The sequence below is a fragment of the Patella vulgata genome, chromosome 9, assembly GCF_932274485.2.
Source record: "Patella vulgata chromosome 9, xgPatVulg1.2, whole genome shotgun sequence".
Lineage (NCBI taxonomy): Eukaryota > Metazoa > Mollusca > Gastropoda > Patellidae > Patella > Patella vulgata.
This window is the reverse complement of record NC_065887.2, coordinates 9522519-9535932: the sequence shown is the minus strand read 5'-3', so window position 1 is coordinate 9535932 and position 13414 is coordinate 9522519. Positions and strand designations below refer to the sequence as shown.

General features: G+C 35.9%; 1 long non-coding RNA gene across 1 annotated transcript; it reads left to right on the top strand.

Annotated features, from left to right (window-relative positions):
* The first annotated feature begins 8613 nt into the window (after nucleotides 1-8613).
* On the top strand, nucleotides 8614-12228 carry LOC126832412 (uncharacterized). The gene is made up of 5 exons (XR_007684700.2): nucleotides 8614-8883; nucleotides 9153-9350; nucleotides 9592-9673; nucleotides 11115-11249; nucleotides 12011-12228. It is a non-coding gene; the product is annotated as an uncharacterized LOC126832412 (long non-coding RNA).
* The last annotated feature ends 1186 nt before the right edge of the window (nucleotides 12229-13414 follow it).

The following is a 13414-nucleotide window of genomic DNA, read 5'->3' as shown; positions in this document are numbered from 1 at the left end:
GATTGGCCAAGCACTAAAATCAATCTAATATCATCCACTCAAATTACTAAAATTTGGATTTTATCTTAGTTAAAATTTCGTGAAACAGACTCCCGTTTATTGTGCAAGTATACAATAACATATAGGACTCTAGCACGCCTGGTACATTTAGTGAGCAGTCAATGTGAACGAATCCGGCTGATCATTTGCCGGAATCATTTTTCCCCGACAGGTCACTGTATATTACTTTAATGCTAATTCTTGTCTCTTTGACGGGTTCTAAGTGCCGCTTAAATTTTCGATGACATGCTTTCACTGCCTACCAAAGATTGAACAACATTACTTGTGGCAGCGTTTCAACCATGGACATCTTGCGATACACAAACTGGAAGTAGCGTAGATCCGTCTGCCCCAACCGCTTAGCTCAATTATTCTTACGCTTATAAAAAAACAACCTGACTGCAAATGTAAGTTTAAACCATTGTCTCCGATTATATACCAAAATGTCAACAACAATACCCCCCCCCCTCCCAAAGAAAAACAAACCCAACCCAAAACAAGCTATAAATAGAAGGGAACTAGGCTGAGAAAAAATAATGGTGGTCTGTATCCTGTTTCATCGCCACCGGTCATATTTGAATCAAACTGCTATATTATATAGATAATTAGATTCAAGTCGATATTGGTGGAGTCTTTAGCAGGGTTTTAATTTTCATAATCAACATACACAGATTTACATTGTACGACTACGATACACAACTATGGATTCAATATTAGGACTACATCGGTATTTTATCGCATCGCTCATAAAACAATTCAAAGTGTATGGATATGCATAATGACATACCTGTCTAGCCACAAGTTGTAATCGCACTTTCTCTTCAGTTAAAATATGACTGACGGTAAAATTAAATTGAATCGGTGATAGTATTTAACTGAATAAGCCTACTATACGTCGCCTCTACTTCTAAAGGATAAGCTTTGTAGCACAATGACAAATGTCACTCTATGTGTGTCAATAATAGTTCAGCAGTCCAAAGTCCCCACTCTGTTAATTAATACGTTAATAGATATGCTTACCGGACTGTGGAATTCAATATGCGCAGTATTTCTAATTTGGAACAATTTAATTAAAATCTGTAACTTCAGTTTAACCATTCACTAACCGCATCCTTTAAAGTGGTGCTCAGTGAATGACCATTAATGACAATTCACACAAAGCAAGATTAACAGCGACGAGCAGTTATGTAAGGGAGACAACTCCTTTTAAATCAACAGGATACAGACCACCATTAATTTCCCATCGACTTCAATGTTAATTCTGACTCTTTGCCCGCCTCCAACTTTTCCCCAAATTTTCGTTTGCCCGAATGCTTTTCACTACAGACAGAGGAACAAATGGTCATGTGTTTGCACTAAAATTTGTATGAGGTTGACCACCAAAATTTTGAGATACACAAACTAATTCAAACCCTCTTCATCCATTCTAGACCAAAAAATCAACAAAAATTGGGCATGCAAAAGGGGAGAAAAGAGACAGAGAGAGAATTGCTATAAATAGACGAAGTACAATTTGTGGGTACCGAGATGGTGAAATTTAATGGTGGTCTGCCACCAACAGATAATTGCTATAAATAGACGACCTAAAAATCGTAAGATGGTGAATTTTAAAGATGGCCTGCCTCTTATACAAACACATAGTTTATTTTGAGAGTAACATATCATTTTGTTCTGTAGGCTACGTGCAAAGGGGTGGGGTGGGGAGTAAGTTTGGATGCAATTTGACTGAAATTTTGAGCATATCCCTTTTACATTATCTAGTTTTTAACTATTATAGTGAGAATTCCAGCACCTAAAATCTTATATGTAGTATCTTTAAGATATTACAGGATTCGTGTTTTTAATGTTTTCTCTTGTCTTATTTAAACATTCTGAACCATTGAAATACATTTATTGCTTACTAAAATGTATAATAATATATATATATATATATATATATTTTTTTTTTCAGACAAGAGAGCATTTGATGTATGTTAACAACAACAAGAGAACTCAACCATATGCCTTTTGAATATTAAGCCATCAAATTATTTTATAATTTTGAAAAAGAATGTAGTGATTGTAAAAGCTAATAAGTTATATGTTGCATTTGGCCAGTAATTTAAATATGTTTTTTTTGTTTTTAATGTTAAACATCCCTCCCAAACACAATTACATTTTAATTCTCTCCAGATATTTGTGTAAAATATAGACTGTAAAGTGACCTATAAATCACTTAGAATTTGGTTGGAAATCATAAAGTGGGTAATTCTGCCCTGGCAGCAGTGCTACGTCTTCCTCTTTTATTAAATATTTCAACTGTCAAGAGTTCTTTAAAGTGCATATAAGATATGAGACCTTGATTTGTCATCCCATCCGAGGGATTATACATCGTCCCTTGCCATGTACTACACCACTGAACTATGCTGGAAAATCCAGATGAGCTTTCTCGGCCAATACCAAGATCAAAAAGGGACCTTCATGTAAGTGAGCCAACTCCTTATACTCACTGAACCACCGTGACCCCCCCCTCCCCTATCCCTTGCTTTTGACTTGTATATAATTATTTTGTACATTCTCTTATATTTCATTTTGTATGTAGTTTTTCAGTTTTTGAAAGTATTTCAGTTTAGTGCATAATTAATGTCTCTTTTGCTTGCTTATTATATAACACAATTTGGAATTAACTTAGTTGATTAGTATTCTAAATAGCTATGTTTATTTTATGAGTTTTTTTGTTGGCGGGGGGAGGGTATATTTTCATTGTATACCACAATTTTGTTAGTATTGGGCTTACTATTGTTTTTATTACCCTTCAAAATGTCTGATTAGTTTTGATTTGGCATTAATTTAATTGTTCATATCATTTAATTAATGAATAATAATTTAATGAATATATAAAAACTTAATAAATATATAATAATTTAATGAATAGATTATAATTTAATGAATAGATTATAATTTAATGAATAGATTATAATTTAACAAACAAAATTGTTGTCATGTCATTTATCAAATATTACAGTTAAAACAGAACAAAAGGAGGGGACTGCATGGGAAAGGTTGCTATACTGGATATGAACTGGTTTTTGTTGGAGGTTATACACAAGTTTGCATGAAACAACACAAGTTTCATAAATTCATAAGTTTGTGTTGTTTGATAACAAGTTTGTGTTGTTTAAACACACATATTATGTCCTGTAGATATACTGTCCTACGTAGTAGATATCATGTACTGTCCTACGTAGTAGATATTATGTCTACAGGACATAATATGTGTGTTTAAACAACACAAACTTGTTATCAAACAACACAAACTTATGAATTTATGAAACTTGTGTTGTTTCAAGTAGACACAGGGCCGGCGGAAGCAATTCTTGATTGCGGGGGGGCTACCATCCTAGGTCCATAGGGGAGGGTCCAGGGGCTGCCTAAGCGATTTCTGGCTAATAAAATTACTCGGCAATGAAGTGAAATTTTATTTCTTTTTTAACTCCCTTACCATAAAACGACAATCTATGGTGGTTTAATCCTGTGATGCTGAACTTGACAAATATATGCATAATGCATGATGAAACTTACAATCTACGTTTAATACCGAAAGATCTCGGTTCCTTTCGATATTGGCGAATATATAGGACCGTCTCTTCCTGGATTATGGCCCATGATTTTACGAACCGTGGACCCAGTAGAAGTAACAGTTTTTATTTGATTGTAAAAAAACATTCAATTATAGCAGGTTAAATTTTTTTATCCGAAATTGACGAGACTTGAAATATAGGTCTATCTCCCAAAGATCTCGGTTTCTTTCGAAATTGGCATGTATTGGACCGTAACTTCATGGATTATGACCTATGATTGTACGAAAAATGATATTTTTAGCTTATGGGCACTCTAGAGGTCACAATTTTCATCCAATTTTGATGAAACTTGAAATGTATATTTGGTTCCTTTCCATATTCGCGCATATCTGATTGTAACTTTCTGGATTATAGCCCCTGATTTTACGAAAAATCGAGTTTTTAGCTTGTGGTGCCTCTAGAGGGCACACTTATTATCCTATTTAAAAAAAAACGTTTGAATATATCACCTTAATATCGATTGCTTTTGAATTTCGTGAAAATCGGACCAAAACTGACGGACAAAATGGGTGCCCCACCTACGCAAATAGTGCAAAATATATAGTATATCAAGATTGTGGATCCTCTAGACGTCACAATTTTCATCCGATTTTGATGAAAGTTGAAATACATGTTTATAACCCAAAGATCTTGGTTCCTTTTGATATTCTTGCATATCGGATCGTAACGTCTTGAATTATGGCCCTTGATTGTACGCAAAATGTGTTTTTGAGCTTGTGGACCTTATAGAGGTCATAAATTTTATCCAATTTATAAAAAAACGTTTGAATATATCACCATCACACCTCTAGAGGTTACAATTTTTATCCGATTTAAAAGGCATTCGAATATATCACTGGTACACCATAATTACGGTTGAGTTCACATTTTCTGAAAATGAGACCGACCTGGCCGACAAAATGGCCGCTCCCCTAAAAGCATATAATATTCAGTTTAGATCTAAATATTAAGGCCACCTGTAGATTTCGCCAATGTCACGAGATGTAAACAGGGCTAGCGCAAACCCTAACCAAAGATCTAGCCCTTACCCTAACTCACAATCATCTGCAACAATCACTTGCCCTAACCCTGTTTACATGTCGTGACCTTGACGAAATCTGCTAGTAGCTTTAACATTAAGATCTGATCGTAATAAACAGGTTGTAGACCATCCAGCGGTTCGAATTTTTTATCCAATTTTGATGAAATTTAAAATATACATTTATATCCCAAAGATCTGCTTTTCTTCGATATTGGCTCGTATTGGACCGTAACTTTCTGGATTCTGATCCCCTGATTGTAGGCAATATCATGTTTTATCTAGAGGTCACAATTTGTATCTTATTTTCAAAACTGTTACACAATAATTATTTCCGCAAAATCGGACCGAAACTTCCCCGTCAAATAGCCAGTCCCCTTTTCGAAAATAGTATAATAAAATCATGTAATACCAAGGTTGTGGACCATCTAGAGGTCACAATTTTATCCGATTTAGATGAAACTTAAAAAGAGTATCAGTAGTTAATGGATGGGTTCCATTTGCTTGCGCATCTGCCCCTGCCTTTTACACAAAATGTTAAATATGAATGAAGTTTGTGTACCCTTCACTATGAACTTCAACCGTTTGTTAAGGATCAAAAGTTCTTGGATCAGTTCGACTTTGGTAGCATCAGACCTTACTTTATAGAGCTATAGCCCCTGTTTTTCACGCAAAATCTGAAATATGTACGGATGTTGTAGGAACTCCCAGGTGTGTGTGTGGGGGGGGGGGGAGGGGGCTACCATTGTTATCCCATTCTGATGAACCTTAAATATCTTAAGGATCAAATGATCTTGAATGATATGATAGCCCTTTTGATTTTACCTCTCCCCCGTCCATTTCTTACAAAATGTGGACATATCTTGCATGGCAACCGCTTGTTTCAACTGGCCATAGCAGTGAATTATTTGATGGATAAGGGGCACAAGGAAAGAGTATAAATAAAACTCTATCCCGTCGTTTTTCCAATTACCTAATATGTCATAGATACAACAGACATAAGATGGACTTGAAATAAAGATCGACCGTTCAGTTTTCTAATCGCGACCCTCGCAATCGCGGGTCTCTTAACCCTGGGAACAGTATACAGCATAGCAGGGTTTTCTTCTACTGAAAGTCTACGTAATAGAAGTCTCACTTCTACTCACTTCTATGTTAAATTCAAGCCTTTTTGTTTTTAATAGAATAGTTACTTGCGTTCAACAACCTGGAGAAAAGGGTACTTGCGGCCAAAAAATTGGGGGCGCTAAAGCCCCCCCCTAGCCCCCTACTCCGCCGGGCCTGAGACATACTGTCCTACATGGATATTCTGTCCTGATTAGGACATTTTATGTCCAACGTGGTGGATATTGGTATAATTTCTCTTTAAAACCTTGCACTAATACGCTTCCATAATTTAACCCCCCCGTTAGGACTTTACTCTGTTCAATACAGATTTATGTAAGGATATTCTGGACTATTTACACCTCCGGAGTCCCGTTCTACCAGCGCGATTTAACCTATATATATTTCCGCTTTTCCTTGACTTCAGTTTACATTATGCTTTAGACTGGAAATAGATTACATTGACCTAGATATAAGCCTGATCACCACAACCGTGTCGGTTCATTTGCCTCTGCACCACTGGGGTCAGGGCGTTGCATTTGCGTTTGTTGTTGTCGCCTTTGTGCAACTGTTCAACTGTGGTTAAACAAGGTCAAGTTAAAGAGAATAGGATCAGTCAAATATTATGTTAACCGACGAGAAAGGAGGATTATAATTAAAAATTTAAACGGAATTACTGTGGGGATCAGAAGTTGTTGACGGTAAGACTATGTTATAATGTACATATATACGTATATCTAAACTAGTTACACTGGCTTACTAATTTTATATATAATCTATATATCAACGCACGGGTGTAACAAAACCTGGAGAAATAATCTATATAGGCTATCAATGATTGTTAGCGTGAATGGATAACAGTTTAGAAGACCAAATGGGACAATATTCATGATTCTTGTTTCTACATTCCAGTTTAAACACTGATTCTTGTTTCTACATTCTTATGTCAATATTTCATGCACAAAATCAACATCTTAAACAAAAAAATGACTTTATGTTTCATTTTCGGCGTTTTATCGGTAACTTTTATATATCATTAAATATTAAAATTAAAAAATAATTTCTTAATTTTACACGACAAAGAAATCAATTTATTGGTTTCTGAAAGTATCTAAAAACAAATCTGGAATTTGAACTTTTATGAAAATATTTTCTACGTTTCAAAAAGTCTTGAAGTTAAAATCTTGAAATGAAAATGTCCAGAAAAATATAATTCAATTCTCAACATTATTACACCAGAGGGCGTTAGCGTATGTGTAAAGCATTCCACGGCCTGATATGTAGTATATGTGCACTAGTTGCATTACATTATTGCGAGTGCACACACTCGTGAGAGAGAGGGAGAGAGGGAGAGGGAGAGAGATAGATGGGTTTAACGTTCACTCGACACAAACTAGGTCATTTTGGGGACTAACACGTGGTTCAATTTTATTTCAATAATTCGCATGCGCGTAGGGGTCTTGAGCAGTTTCAATCTGAGCTCTACAGCCAACCAGTCCCTTCACACTTTGTTGGTGGGAGGCACAGCCAATAAAAAATGTATCTCTAGGGTGTATAGTGCCCTCATGAACCAGCTGCCTTTCTCTCGCCACGTCCAACGTCCTGCGCCAGTAGCAAAAGGAAACCAGACTGGAAGGCCCTGGGAATTTTCTGGAGCTCAAGTAAAATCAGAATTAGTGTTTAACGAATCATTCAATTGGGTTATATTTTTTCCGAAATAATAATTTTGGCATTAATATTGGAGGTTCTTAATAATAAAAACTATTTCAGTACACAAACTTTGGCAATCTGATTAAAATACAGATCTATATTTCGTTTCGTTTTTTTTATACTTTCGAGGACCTTTACTATACGAAGATCTGACCAGTTGTAGTCGGAGGACCCGTCAGGGGTCATACGAGCGGCTTTTGACGCGTTGAAAAGTATCTAATAGGATACCCACAGTTCCGTGCATCTTATGCCAAGAACTCGCAACAATAGAACATTTTACTGGCTAAACCTCACATCAACCAGAACGCGGGTTATATAACAACTCTTCCGTGTAGTAAATACAAATATAACGAAATTTTGAACTATAAAAACGAAACGAAATAGGATCTGTGTTTTAATCTGTTTGCAAACATTGGTGCAATGATTGAAAGTCTTTCTCGTAAAAAAATAATTACAGAGGTTTGCTATAAAAAACCTTTTTCTGTTTGGTTATTCTAAGTAGTATTTTAATTGCAGGGGTTGCTTTACAAAATGAATCGGTACAAAAAAGGGAATATATGGCAAAACATAATATTGTTGGTAGAATATATTTATTTGATTTCAGCAAGAATAAAGCGAAAGTAGAAGAACTGTCTATAGTAGGAACTAGTGGTGGCTTTAATGTAAAATTATTCCGTCCTCATGGAATCAGTGGTTGGCTGGATAAATCAGGTAGGTATCAACTAGCTTATCATTTTGTAAGAATCGTCGTTTGAGCTGATGGACCATACTATATTTTAGTAATACCAGATGGTCCATACGGTAATAATACCAGATGGACTATTCTATATTTGAGCTTTACCAGTGATCCATATATATTTTAGTAATTCCAGATGGGCCATACTATATTTGAGCTTTACCAGATGATCCATACTGTGTTTTAGTATTACCAGATAATCCATACTATATTTTAGTATTACCAGATAATCCATACTATAATAATTATTGAGCTTTACCAGATGATCCATACTATATTTTAGTAATTCCAGATGGCCCATAGTTTATTTGAGCTTTACCAGATGATCCATATTGTGTTTAAGTATTACCAGATAATCCAGACTATATTTTAGTATTACCAGATAATCCAGACTATATTTTAGTATTACCAGATGATCCATACTATATTTTGTCGATGAGGAAATAGTATATTCAGTCATTAGGTCTACCATCCACGTGGACCTGAATTAGTTCAAAATTGTTGGGGGTTTTATCTATATATTTCACAGGCAAGACATTATTATTTGTGGTGAACCATGAAGAACAAGGGGCTGATAATATAGAAAAGTTCGAATTTATTTCTGAAAATAAACAGCTGAAACATGTGAAACGATATCGTGATGATACGATGATTCTGTAAGTTATATAAACATTAAACGATATCGTAATAATATCCTTATGATGCACGGTGGTATCACGTGGTCTATTTATGCCTTATGATTGATTAATAGTTTAATGAAAGATGTAACATTAAGCTAAAAAATGTGAAACATTCTACAAGTTGTTCATTCATGTAAACCAAATGTATCATGTTTTAACAGATGTGTGATTCGCTGGACGGGACTTTAATGTTTTTATTCGTTAGTTTTCTACAGTGATTCTTTCTGCATTATCGTGTTTTGTAGTGTTAATGATGTTCAAGCTACCAGCGAAGATAACTTCTATTTTACAAACTCCGCAACTGAATGGAATCAGCCTTGGTGGTTTGTGATGTTTTGTCGCTTGGCATGGAATACTGTGGTATATTTTGATGGCAGTAACTATAAGATAGTATTAGATGATCTATTTGTAGCCAATGGTATAGCAATGTCTAACGATGGAAGGTAAGAATCGGACCAGGTTTAGTTTGTCAACTCTCGCGAATAATTTAAGATAAGTTATATTCCCTTGGGGAAAAGTTTGCATTGCGCTATCGTAATTTTGCCTCGGCGCCACCTACTTCTCTATTTGCCATTGCAGACCGAACACAGAACCTCCGGGTTAGCGAGCCAACGTCTTACGCACTGAACCACCGTGACTCCCAAGTAGTTATAGTAAAAGATATTTATGACTTTGTCTTTATAGAGATGTGTATATTGCCAATATAATGAACCGAGAAATAGTTGTAGCAGAAAGAAAACCAAACAATGATCTAATTAAAAAACAGGTAAGGTTGCTTGTGGTATTACTCAGTGTACTTCAGCATGTACACAACATGTAATTGGAACAAAACAAGGGGAGATTACCTTCTCTCCACAATTGCGCCCGGTATGTTGATCACGCGAACCTGACAACAAGAAATATATAAACTATTTAAGAAATAGAAATTACTGGTTTATTAACATGCAAAGTTTCGACAACGAAACTCTCATAAATAAATAGATTCATTATTTCAATTTGTTTTCCGGCGTGGTTCCCCCATGTCAGTGATGCAGGACGGGGGTGGGGGGGGGGGCAAGGACAGCTGTCTAGTGGTTCGGGTGGTATTAAAAACAGAGGTCCCTTGCATGTAACAGATCCTTTGGCAGGTCTTTCTGTAGGCCTGAAATGTTATCTAAATTATTAATTAGACATTAATTAACCCATCCCGACCATAATCAACTCTAGATAGCATCGCTAATCTTTAGTGGATTATGAGCCGATTTACTGCATAACTTTCCTTCACGATTTAACGATTAAATGGATAATCGAGAGTATGCTGTTTATCGTAGTGACTTTAGTAATGATGATCGAGGCTAGGCGGGAATTTCAATCGCTTAGTACTCGGTTCATAGTGGATCAATTCGAATGAAATTTTCAACAAATTGCCTTTACATTATCTAGTTTTTAACTATTGTAGTGAGAACTGCCAACTCGTTATTGAATCTCCCATAATGTACCTTTAACCAAACCGTCACTTTAAAAAAACCACACAGCTGTCCTTATAATTACAGACATCACAGGACCATCCACGAACCCTAAACGACCTAGAACCAATAATTCATTATTAAACAATTAATGACACTCTAATTGTGTTACTAAGTCGAATGAGTTTAACCTCACGATCAACACCTGGGCACTATAACAATACTTATTCATCTATTATTCACAATCTATTGTTCAGTGAACACTACACTAATCAATCTATAGAATAGAACAGATGCGGAATCAAATAGGGTTTTACGTCGATTCCAAATTTGCTCCAGAGTCAACTAAATACTACTAACAGAGTCAATGAATAACTCGTAGGTCACTATAATTTATAACTTATCTGTAATATTATAACTATTGTGGATTTTGTCTACGTGACGCGTTTTGTTATATAAACACGCATTTAGTACAACGCGGTTTTCCGAAGTTTTGGTATTAAAAGAACACAACGTGAAGTCCATATTGAAGTCAATGATCAACCGGATGGATAGCTTTATATAGGAATTATTTGTCGCCACACCAAGGGCGATAACTAATAATAAGTCAAATTAAGTTTAACAGCACAACCAAATTTTGTTGGTCTTGTGAACCGTACAATTTAACCACACCAATGTATAGCCACACCAAGGGCGATAACTGCTAATTTATATAAAGACTATTACTGGTACCGAATTACTGTTCTGTATTTAATATTCCAGGTTTATCCAGTTTATACATATCCAGATAATATTATAGTCCATATGAAAACAGATAATCTATATATTGGCTGCCATCCTTTTATCTATAAAATACATCAAGCCATGGAATACCCCGACTACCATTCACCCTCACAGGTAATGACATGAAATGAAATGGATTTTAAAGTTACAATTTCATATTTTCTAAGAAAGTCAAAACATAATTATTTCTATGTCTTTTGCTCAATTGGTTGTCAACTCACTATTATACGATCATAGGTGTCATTCTCACACTCATTTACACCGGAAATAATAACACAATTACCTCCTAATTACCTCCCTTGTTTTCTATTCTCCACCATGGAGTAGCTATCTTCAAACGCTTGAATTTGAAGTTGAAAATGATATTTTTGCCAATTTCTCAACTGGCAATAGTGAATTATAGGCTTAATAGGATTATTCTTTAACAAGGTAGGACTGTTTATAGATACCATCTATTTTAGGGCTTTATTTTAATACATTTTAAAAATATAACTTAAAAATATAAAATTGTAACTTTAACGTCCTACCGTTCTTCTCCGACTGGACTAATGAAAACGGGACCTCCCAGTTAAACTTAAACTCAGATGTACTGCTTGAGCCTACATGGATTATTTCCTCATGGTGTGTTGGCCAAGAAAGTTCATTGTTGTAGGGGATTCCCTGGGGCTGGGACAGTAGCGTTTTCGCATATAGTCTTCCCAAATTCCAACTGTCAAATCCCATCCGACCTACACCACTGACAAAGAAAAACTACGCTGGAAAATCCCCTGCCACATTCTCGGCCCAAACTGAGATCTATTCTGCGCCTTAATCACCGAGTAGTTCACTTCTTGTCATAGCGTCATAAATATTTCCGTTGTTTATATATTTTGTAGGTTTTGATGTTATATGTTAAAGATGGAAACATAACGAAGACAAAAGAATTATTTTATAATGACGGAGATTTAATAACAGGGTCTTCAGTAGCCATTGTTTTTAATTCTAAATTACTCATAGGTTCCGTTTTAGATAAAACTGTTTTATGTGATGTCAATGTACCTTTGTAAATATAGAGATTCATCTGTAATTACAGAGATTCACCTGTAAATTAAACCTGAACTTACGACCTGATGTTTCCATCGATGTTTAGAAAACCCTGCTACGAATACATTATATGCGGCTATGAATTCTTGATACAACCACACAGCGAGAATACGTACAGTTATATAGTGATAGAAGGGAGAGAGAAATGAGGTTTAACGTCTACTCGACACAAACTAGGTCATTTCGGGACTAACATATGGTTCAATTGTATTTCAATAATTCGCTTGTGCGTAGGGGTCTCTAGCAGTCGGAGGAAACCGGAGATCCCGGAGAAAACCCACGAGGTTAGGCGTGCGACTCTACTCCTCGTCACGTAAAGCCGGGGAATCGAAACGACGCCAGTTCACTCAATGACAGTCTTTATGATACAGCGCGCACGTGCTAACCATTCGGCATCCTCGCTCCAGATGCCGCAGACTAGAAAGTTATAAATAGCCTAGACTATTTTTCCATTAATTTTTTTCTCCACTCTTCCTGCATGTTTTGGTTGTTTTTTTGGTCTAGAATTGGAGAAAATGGATCAAATTTGCAATTTCATAGCGGTTTTGGGTAATAATGTTGATATTAGGGCGGAGGGATATGGGGTGTAAAGTGTCTTTCTGTAAAGCAATCATTGTGTCGGAAGTGAGATTTTGATCCCAGTCAACATCAAAATGAGCAGATTGCCCCATAGTGCCGATAAAGATGAGAACAAACGGAATGAGCAAAAAACTGCAGTCTGTTATGTTACAGCCATTTAACATTGAAGTCACCAGGCAAATAATTGCTAGTAAGAGACATATTGCGCTTAAATGGAGTTATGTCCCTTATATAAACTATGTGCCGAATATCCTAATTTTGCAAGACGTAGATATTTTTAGATCAAGTTATTTTACATTGTTAAAGTATATGTCTTTTCTTATTAACCTTGAATCAGTTTGTAAATGACACAACGATGATCTCTACTTGACAAGTACTGCACATAGTTGTTTTAGTCGCGACCGCTCCAGCCTAAATGGACCACAACTAATACGGCTAGATCTATTTGTTAAGGCCACCTCAATTGTCGTCAAGGTCGTTGAGATGTAAATAAGGTTAGGGCGCTTGATTGTTGGCGAGATTGTAGGTTAGGGTTAGGGTAAGTGTTATGGCTAGGTCCAGGTTTAGGGATGGGATTAGCGCTAGCCCTGTTTACATCTCGTGGCCTTTGACCAAAC